This window comes from Lutra lutra, chromosome 5 (assembly GCF_902655055.1).
Source record: "Lutra lutra chromosome 5, mLutLut1.2, whole genome shotgun sequence".
NCBI classification, from domain to species: Eukaryota; Metazoa; Chordata; class Mammalia; order Carnivora; family Mustelidae; genus Lutra; species Lutra lutra.
This window is the reverse complement of record NC_062282.1, coordinates 73,285,225-73,295,694: the sequence shown is the minus strand read 5'-3', so window position 1 is coordinate 73,295,694 and position 10,470 is coordinate 73,285,225. Positions and strand designations below refer to the sequence as shown.

Sequence of the window (10,470 nt, the reverse complement as noted above, 5' to 3'; positions counted from 1 at the left end):
GGCTAAGAAAATTGGGAAAGCAAGCAATAATAACCCTGGTTAAACAAAACTGAAGAAATGAGTATTGATGGACAGAACCAGTAATTAAGGCTTTGAGAAAATCCACAAACCCATTAGTCCAGCTGATGAAAGGAAGAGCAACTATGTAAACAAATAAAGCCAGAAATGAAACATGAGCTGCAACAAATAATATGAAAGAAATCTGTAAGATTTGGGGAGAATACCGATTTTATTTATGTGAATAAATAGGTGGATATGGCTGTGTATGCGCAAGAAGTTCAAGATAGGGCACTAATGCCACCAGCACACTTGCAAAGAAAATGTATCTTTTTTGTCACTGAGTTCTGTTATGGCTTGAATTGAGTTCTCTTCCCTAACCACCCTCCCCGACTATTATGTTGAAGCCCTATGATTCCCAATCTCCCCCCACCCCCATGTGAATTATGACTGTATTTGGAGATAAGGCCTTTGTTCATATAATCAAATGAAGATGACATCATTAGGGTGGTGCTAATCCAATATGACTGATGGCCTTATAAGAAGAGGGGAGATTTGAACACAGGCATGCAGAGGGAGCGCCCTGTGATGATCGGGTCAGAGATTGGAGAGTTGCAGCTGTAAGCCAGGGAACACAGGACTGACAGCCCCATTGGAGGCAAGGGAGAGGTAAGAACGGGTTCCACCCAGAGTCCGAGAGAGAGTATGTTCATGCCAACACCTTGCCTTCAGGTTTGTGGTTTTCAGAACTGTGAGCGAATCAATTTCCTTTGGAAGCCACTCACTTTGTGGTTATTTTGTTAACGGCAGTCCTAGGAATCTAACACAGGTTCCCTCTACCTATCAGCTATTGCATCACGTTTGTCATGTTTCTCAGGTCTCTAATTCATTAGCCTTCTTGATCTGTCACTCAAGACAGTAGAATGTACAGTCGGGGGCATTTCCGTCCATCTTTCTTGTATCTATTTTGTGGCCATGGTGTAGGAGCCCTGTGTTTGTGTTGGGTGGTTATTGTTGATTCATGATTAAATATATACAGTTGTAACTTTGTGTATCTCATAATAGTCTTTGCTACCAAATGTACTGTATCTGTTATAATCTAACTGTTGCTTGTTTTTTTTAATTTTGTTTTTTGAATAGACAATACATATCAGGGCAACATCTTGGCATTTACTATTTAGGGTTAGGGTTCTATAAGTGTTTTGTTAGGATTTCTTTTGGTAGAACTGCATGTTTATTTTGTTTTAGAATTTGTGGATGAACTTTCTCAAGCATGACTTGTCCTGCAGGATTTATGTGCGGGCACAGGATTGGCAGTAGGGCACAGAGATGCTCTTGAATCCCTGGTTTTGCCCTTCCAGACCTCCAAGTTCAAGGAAAGTGATTTCTTTTTGCAAAGAGGTCAGCTCATCTGCATTTCATGTCAGAACTGGTACAGGGATGGAATATTCTGACATTGCCAATAAAAAAACCCACGAGAGCAGGAGAAAGAAAGTGGGGCAAAAGAAAGGGAAGAGCAAAGGAAGGGCTTCAGGCGTTTGAGGATATTTCGAGAAGCCTTGCTTCCTTATAGTCAGAGGCTTAGCAGCAGGTGTCTCTGCTCCTGTCCTGTGCATCAGAAGTAATTTGGCTGGGGCGCCTGGGTGGCTCAGTGGGTTGAGCCTCTGCCTTCCGCTCAGGTCATGCTCTCAGGGTCCTGGGATCGAGCCCCGCACCGGGCTCTCTGCTCAACAGGGAGCCTGCTTCCCCCGCCTCCCCCCCACCCCTGCCGCCTGCCTCTCTGCCTATTTATGATCTCTTTATCAAATAAATACACGACATCTTTAAAAAAAGAAAAGAAGTAATTTGGCTGAGGTGGGATTAGTGCTGTGGGAGAGGTTGCATTCCTCTTTCTAGCATCTTTGCATCTGAAGTCCACTTCTGTCTGATCTGCTGTCTCTGCTGTCTCGTTCAGGGGAACCTGAAAGCCACTCATTTTGTCTTCTGTTCTCAACTCTGCCATGAACCAAATCTCTGAACTCTCCCCTCCTGTCATGACTTGGAATTCCCTGGAAAATTGGGCTCCTCTGGGGTAAGGCACCTGATTTCCATCTTTGGCGAGAGTGCCTTGTGATCTGGTGTCTCTCACACCCCTGCCTTTGAGAAGCCGTGAGCTCCAACAGAATAGAGAGAACTCCACATCTCACCGCCCTTCAGGACCATCAGCTGGCATGGTCTGAGCTGCTCTTGGCTGCCGGTGCCAGGGGCCTGGACAGAAAGGTCCTCTTCTACGAACCCAGCACTGCATATTCAGCCATCACATTGATTTCCAGCTCCCGTCCAGGCGTTAGAGTGAATGCATCCATCACCCCTACAGCTTCTACCCTGGAGCCATCACAATTTAAGAGGTCTTTTGCTGAAATATACTCTATTAATAGAAACCACAGGGTCCGAGTCCTTCCCTGGCATTCTCTGGACTAAAATGTCTAACTTAGCCAAATATATTTATCCTGATCTTCATGGGCCATGAGGGGGTGGCCCTAAGAGCCCATAAACCAGGTAACATAAGGAAAGGGTGAGCAGCTCAGAAATAAATCACCAAGTTGGTGCCTCTGTGCTCTTTCCCTGAGATCTGAGGACTCAGGGTGGGTTCCCCTTGCATAAGTCTTTGAAGCCTTTGAAGTCTTTGAAGACTGGCCAGCTCCCTGCAGAAGCCTGACCTGGCCAGCTCCCTTGATGGTAGGACCAAGCTCTGGGCAGGTTCTAGAAGGAGCACTGTGTGAGTGGATCCTGTTGGACCAGAAAATATGGGCAAAGCAGCAGCCTTCAGCCCAAGAGATGCAGTCTTGTCCCAGGACACAGGTGTCTCTCTCTGAAGCAGCATAAGCAAGCTCGGCCAGCATCCCCATTCTGGCCTTGGGTTTGTTGTCCCCAATGGTGTACTCTGGAAAAGTAGACAGCTTTCCACACAGTATCTCATGGGAGACTCACAGCCACCTTACAAGCCAGATGTTGTTATTCCCGTTCCCAAGATCTCAGAGGGGACGAAGCAGAACTAGGATTTGAACAAGAAGTCTGTGACTGCAGAGTCTGTGCTCTTAAGCAACCACTGTCCTTCATTCTGTGATTGGGGTAGGCATTGTTGGAAGGGAGGCCAAGTCTTAGATCCTTTATGGAGTTTATATTCTTTGATTCCCTTCTACCCACCAGCCAGACCTATTCAGAGGGAAGAGGATGTCTGTCGACTTCATCCAGCTGTCAAGTTTAATAGCCTAATGAATGAAAGGTCTGTAGGACAGAGGTGGAGGCTGGCTCAGTGACATGAACGAGTCCCCCCGTAATCCACCAGCACTTGAATCCCAGTCCCTGCCATCTTCAGAGACCAGAGAGGTGTTCCAAAGGCCGGGATGGGGAGGGGCTTCAGTTTGCCTGTAGTCTGGCCCCCTGAGTGTCCTCCTACACACAGTCCCATAGGGCAGGTGTGTGGCTTCCCTGGTCCTTCCGTCAGCCAAGGACTCTCACCACAGATGATCCGGAACAGTCACTGACCTTGCCACCCCCAACACTGAAGAGTGGCTTTGGGATACACCCAGGATAGCCATTGTTTTTTGTATTTATTTATTTATTTATTTATTTATTTATTTATTTATTTATTAATAGCTGGTGAATACCATGTAAGTTTCCCTTTTCTGAATCTCTGGACACTGATCAAGGCTAGAGAGATGCAGAAACCAGAAGGCAAAGTAAATGTTATCTCAGATAATTCACACTCGGAGAGACAGTGTCTGTGACAGCTCTGAAACATTGGGAAAACTCTGTAAAGCTTAGAACCTTGTACAGAAACGAAATGGGATTCCTGTTATCTAATCCCGGGCTGTCTGTGTTGGTTTCTAAATCTTCATAGTTCGACTTCGACATTTCTGGATCTCCTGAAGCACAAAAACATGATCAACAATGAACCTTGGCTTTTTGGGGCTCCCCTCATCCAACTCTTCATCCTGGGTGCGACACCCAGAGTTTTGGAACTCTTAAATGTATTGAGTATCTGCCTTACTGTTTCCCTAAGGGATCCCTAACCCCTTTGTGGATGTGGGGATGGAGAGGAGGATTTGGATGAGGCTGATGTCTGGTCCCTGAGCTCTCCAGAGAAGATCAGCTAAGAAATTTAAGCTGGGCACCCCTCCCTTGCAACCCGCCCCTCCCCCACAGCAAATGCAGTCCCAGAGCCTACCCACATCAGGAGGGACCTGTACCACCTCTGCTTCTGCTGCTTCCTCCACAGGCGCACACAGCCACAGTCTATACCAAGCAGGGCCTGGAATGCTTGCCATCTTGGAAATAGTCGGAATGCGCTAAAAATGCAGCGACAACAGCATTTGAGGGATATTTTTAAGGGTGATAGGATCTGAGAGTCATTAGTGCCAGAAATGTGGGTCTCATCTTATTTTTAAAAACCCAGTGCCACATCTCCAGATGCTCCAGCCTACACCTCAGGCCACGTCCTCAAACAGTCACACCCCTGGTGTCTGTTGAGTGCCGGGGACATAGTTAGAAATCCTCCTCGTGGAATGCCCGTGTGAGGTTCCAAGTCCTCATTATTCCCACTGGGACAGAGATTTGTGCCTGAAGAGACAGGTCTTCTTATCTAGCCACTTGTCCTCCCAGCTTGGATGCATTTCACATGAGGCTCACTCCAGGGAATGGGGATATTTGAGGCCCTCTGAGCCTGAAGGCCACACACAGAAGAGGGAGTCCCCCATGAAGCAGGCATGGCTGACCCCTGTGGTCAGTACCCAAGGCCCAGGCCACAAGGGACTGAGCTCCATCAGGACACAACTGGCTCAGTGACACGACCCCCTTCAGGCCTGCTCTGCTGTGAGCCCCCCACAATCCACCAGCCCTTGAACCCCAGTCCCTGCCCTCAGAGACCAAACAAATGTTCCAAAGGCCAGGAAGGGGTTTAGTTTGCCTGTAGCCTGGCCCCCCATCCCGAGTATCTGTCTGTACACAGTCCCAGAGAGCAGGGGTGGGAGTGCGGCTTTCCTGTCTCAGGGGAGGACCCAGCCCTTTTGCTTGCTCTGATGCACAGGAAAAAGCAAGGAATTTGGAGCTGCAGAGAAGAGGCTTCCCAACTTGTGGTCAGAACTGCTTCTCAGATGACTGTCTCCTCTAGATAAGCACTGTCCTACACAGATCTAATGTGAGCCACACAGATAATCTAAATATTTCTAGTAGTCACATTTAAAAAAGTAGAAGGGAACAGGTAACATTAATTTGAATAATATATTTTCTTTAACCCCATCTATCCAAAGTGCTATCATTTCGAGATGTGGCTAATACACAAAACTGCTAATGGGATAGCCTGCATTCTTCTTCTTCTTCTTTTTTTTTTTTTTTAAGATTTTATTTATTTATTTGACAGAGATCACAAGTAGGCAGAGAGGCCGGCAGAGGCGGGGTGGAGGAGGGGGAAGCAGGCTCCCTGCCGAGCAGAGAGCCCGAAGTGGGGCTGGATCCCAGGACCCTGGGATCATGACCTGAGTGGAAGGCAGAGGCTTTAACTCACTGAATCACCCAGGTGTCCCTGCATTCTTTTTTTTTTTTTTTTTTTTTTTGCACAAAGCTTCTGAAATCTGCCATGTACCCGTGTACTTTATATCTACGTGTATGGGTTTGAAGTGCTCGATAGCCGAATAGGTGGCTAGTGGTGACCGTGTTGGACAGCGTAGGTCTAGAGCCTGTTCTCGGTGGGTATGTGGGAGGGCAGCAGGAGGGACGGGAATAGGCTCCAGATCTGGAGGGGCAGATAACCCATCATTCCTAGTTGCCATTTCCTACGGGATCCGGGACAGAGGTAGGGGGCTGGTGTTGGGGCCGGTGTTCTGCACAAGCTGTTTTCTCCCTGTATGTACACACTCAGGGGAGGTGCTGGGGCTCCAGTGGTTCCCTACACAGGCTGGAAAGGGTTCAGAGGCAGCCTTAATGGTGGGGTAGGACCTGTGAACAGAGAGTGGCCCTTGTGCCCCTCTTCTCTCTCCCATAATACTGTTTCTCTGTGAGACCAGGAGCAAGGTCATTCCAACAAATACTTCAAAACTCTGGCTGCGTGGGAGGCACTGCTCTAGGATTGGGAATAAACAGAGCAGTTAAAAAAAAAAAAGACAAAAACCCTGCTTTTATGGATTTTACTCTTTAGTTGAGGAGAAGGTGCAGAGAGAGAGAGAGAGAGAGACCATAAACAAATATTTATCAGTGGTGATGAATATTGTCTTAGTCTGTTTGGGCCGCAGTAACAAAATACCACAGACTGGGTGCTTTAAAAACAACAGAAATTTATTTCTCGTGGTTCTGGAGTCTAGGAAGTCTGAGATTAAGGTGCTGATTCTGGGTTGGTGAGGAACTGCTTCCCCAGAGACCGCTGGCCAGCCTTTCACGGCAACCTCATGGGGTGGAAGGGTCGGGGGGAGGGACGCAACCCCACCGACGTCTGGGGAGAGCCTCCCGGCAGAGGGAAGAGCATTTGTGGAGGTCCAGCAGCAGACGTGCACCTGCTGCGTGGGAAGGTGATTATGGAGGAGAGGGGGAGGAGGTGAGGTCTGAGCGCTGAGCAGGGCCCACAGCACGTCCCATGTAAGGATGTTGTTTTTATTCTGGGTCAGATTCAAGGCTGCTGCATGTTTATTTATTTATTTATTTTAAAATTAAAGCAGCTACTTTATTTTGAATGAGCAAGAGGCCTGAGCAACTCAGAGTATTCCCCGACTGGTATGAAAGCTTGGTTTTGGGAGAAAACTATCTTCTCTCTGGCTGGTCCTGTCATCCGCTATGACCGCTTCTAAACAGGCAGGCATGGCGTCCCCCGACATCTGGCCAACCAGATCTGCACGGAGCCGTTTGGCACTTACATTTGGGGAGATGAAAGCCAAACGCATGTGCCAATACTAGGCTGTTGACGGCTGATGCTGAATTAGGTAAAACGAATGTGATTTGCCCGCATTCCCCCAGTTGCTTCCGTGTAAAAGTCACTTTGATGATTAAGTTCCTATCATTAAAACATACTCTGATCAAATAATCTTGCAAAGGCAAGCACCCCCAGCCTCAAGTCTCTAATATAAGGGCAAGGAGAGGGACAGGTTCTCTGCAGTGACCGTGTTCTGGGCATTTGCAAAGGTGAAGGGTGGGCCAGGCCCCGGGAGCGCCGCTGCCTCGCCGTCTGTGCCCCAAATTCCATGTCCCGCCCCTGAGCCTCCAAAGGGTCATCTGGCCAGTTGCATGCTGTCCACACCCGCTTCTCCCACAAACAGCCACGTGGCCTTCACGTGGTTCTTCTCCAGCGTGAAGCCAGATAAATCCCTGCGGGAAGACTTATCACGTCTCCTTTTTCAGGAAGATGTGGACCTCTTCTGCCTCTTGAGCTCTCACATCAAAGTAGCCACTGCCGTCCAAGACAGAGTAGCGGATCTACTCATCCAGGTGCCTGTGCTCCTCGCAGAACGTCTTAATCTTCATAATCTGGTCATTAATCTTTCCTTGTGGTTATTACGTCCATCCCGGAGTAGCTTCTCCCTTTTTGGATCTTTTCTAATTCCGGATCATTCTCACATTTCTCAGCATCCAGCTTCCAGCTAAAGCCGCTGTCCCCTGTGCCCTATGGCCACCCCGGTGCCTCCTGCGCCAGCCCGCCCCCCTCAGCCCCAGCCACCTTCCCCTTCCTCTTTATCAGCCTCCTCTGTCTCCTCCTCCTCCTCTTGCTCCTCCTTCCTGCCCTGGCTGAAGGACACGGTGAAGTGGATTTGGGGGGCAGCCTGTTGCGGGAGTCTGTGTGGGGGTGGCAGGCGGTGGCTGCAAGCTGCCTGGCCCTGGTTGTGGGGGACAGGAGAAGGGACCTGATGCTGTATGCCACTCAGCAATAGGGCAGGGAGACCTGACTGCTGACGTCAGGGAACCCTGGGTACAAAGACTACCTTGAGGGCCTTCTGTGAGTGGAGGGGACCATCTTAGAGGAAGGCCTGCGGCTGTGACCTTCATGGCGCTCTTTTTGTTGGGTTGCGCGGTTAAGTAATGTCATTAAGATGAATGTGTGTTTTGGTAAAGGGTGTAAATATATGAATAGTGTCCTCTCCAGGCCCATACATCACCCTGTGTTTTATTCAGTGCCTGGTGCATAAGCTAGAAGGCATGCATTGCTATTTGGAGCTGTGAGTTTTAAAAGTACATTAAAGGAGTTTACTGAAAACTCTTGGCAAACAGATAAAATACAATTACTCTAATTCCCAAGGCACTGCAGACGGAATGTCCTGAAAACCTGCAGTGTAATAATTCACAGTGAGCTGTGGCAGGCAGCCTGGGAGGCATCAGAAGCACGGCTTTTGTAAACTTCAGAGGCGGCCAAGAGCTGTCCCTTGGGAGACCCTCGTCCTGTATTTTATTAACCTCCCTGTTTCTGGCTGAGAAGCTGCAGGGAGACTCTAGCTGGCAGGGGTGCCTGTTGCCTTCCGGAGCTCTACAAGGGTCACCATGGAGGGGGGAAGTGATGTGACCTCCCGTTTTCTCTGGCTGTGCCCCGCCTGTCCATGTGACCTTGAGCTCGGGCTCTGCTAGTGATCATCTTGCACTATGGAGAATTCTCCCTGTGGCTGGGACTCCTAGCCCCTTCCTGGGAAATGGAGGCTTTGGGTGGGACACCTGGAAGAAGGGTCTTAGTGATTCCATGTGTCAGCTTCCCAGAGAATGAGGTTTGCTTCTAAGCTATATACCAGGGACACCCAAGGACAATTCCTGATGCAAAGGCAGAGATGCTACCCCACAGCTTGGACAAGATTCCACAGGTGCTCTGGTCTGCCTTGCTTTTCCCTACTTGCCAGGGAGATGGGAAATGTCCCCAGAGCTTGTAGACTGTATTTGCCACTGATCAGGGAGCCGTCCTGTGTCTGTGCCCAGTATGGACACCAGGGCTGTTCCCCAGAGCCCAGGGAGAGCCAGAACCCTACTGGGCTGGAGAACTGGTAGACAGCAGGTGACTTAGCTCCTGGGCATTTCCCTGATCACAGGTGGACAACAGACAAGGGTTAGAACTTTGGGAGCTTGGATCCCAGTTTTTTGGAGAGGGGGCAGAGGAAGGGCCTTCCTTGAGCAGGGCTTCTCCCTGGGTTCTGGTCCTAAAGCGAAGGCTGCCCACTATTCAAAAGCTGGGCCCGAGTGTGTTGTGCTGCAGACCATGGGCAGGCTCAGAGCATCAGTGCAGGGAGGGCAGGGGTGTCGAGGAAGTGGTACAAACACTAGGTGTTCCTCATCCCCACACCCAAGCAGCCAAAGCCTAGACAATTGCCCGAGCTGAAATGTTGGGGCACCTGAGGAAGAGTCAGGTGGGATGAAAGTTTAGAGGAGGTGATTTCTGGAATGTGTGTCAGTAGTTCACTGAGAGACTGCCGTCTCCCCTGCATTGGAAGAATATGATAATAATGACTGCCTCCCGCAAGAGCAACAGCTGGGATTTGCAGAGTATATGACTCCAGGGGGCTCTGAGAGCTGGCGAGGGCCCAGAGAGAGGCTGGGACCTGTGGCTGTCTCATGGGCATGTGTCATGCACTCTCTCTCTGGGGGTGGCCCCAGGGCTCCAAGCCGAAGTTTGGCATTGATGTCTCTAAACATGGCTGCCTGTTTTCTTTTTCTGCAAGGCCATACATGAGGCTTCTGGCAGCAAACGTGTATTCCCCGGGCCTGTCTAGTTGGGGATCCTGCTCAGAGCCCAGGCAGGGCTGTGCTGGGTGTGGCACTTGGAAACCCTCCAGGCGGCCCACAGAGACCTCCCTGGGTCCTCATTGGAGGCCGCGGGGGCCTAGGAAATGGACGGCTCTGGCTGAGAGTCACTTGCTCTGGTGGAAGGATATGTAGAATTTCTTGTGGGAGATACAGAAATTAGACCTGCTTAACTCGGCTGACCATAGCCCCTGTCGTAAAGCCTCTTTGCCCACCGCCGGTGAAACTGTGTGAGCCGTGTTGTTTAAAGTAGTTGTTTGATGGGGCTACTTATTAATCTAGCATTAGTTACGGTAGTTAAGCTGTTAGAGATAATGAAATGTAAATGTGCCTCCAGAACATGCCGCGTTCTCTGAAATCAAACACATTCGTGAAGAAAAACGGTTGCGGTAAGATTCTGGAGAATATTAATTGTGTGGATTTACATATGGTACAGATGGCCATGCAGATGCTGGGTCCAGTCAGGGGCCAGCTCCGGCCAGCAGGAAGAGGGACCCGGGGCTTGCTTGGCTCTTCCCTTTGGGGGTACCCCCTGCACTCGTTACAGCTTTCCTGCGGGAGTTTTAAGACAGAGAGGGGTGAAGAAGCCTGTCCAGGGCACCGTCGGGGGCAGAGGTGGAGCTGGGCCTCGGGCATGGGAGGCTGGACGTTGAACTCTGGGGCGTGACCAAGCTGCCCGCAGGTGGGTCCCCTGGCCACCCTGTCCCCCTGGGTCCTGGTGGGGACTCTGCCAGT

General features: G+C 49.9%; 1 protein-coding gene across 1 annotated transcript in view; it reads left to right on the top strand.

Moving 5' to 3' along the window:
• Positions 1 to 637: 637 nt before the first annotated feature.
• The window catches only part of FSTL4 (follistatin like 4), a 717,149-nt gene continuing 707,316 nt past the window's right edge, over positions 638 to 10,470 (top strand). The window contains exon 1 of the mRNA XM_047730849.1: positions 638 to 666. The gene's annotated coding sequence lies outside the window, so the exon portion shown is untranslated. The remainder of the gene's footprint in view (positions 667 to 10,470) is intronic.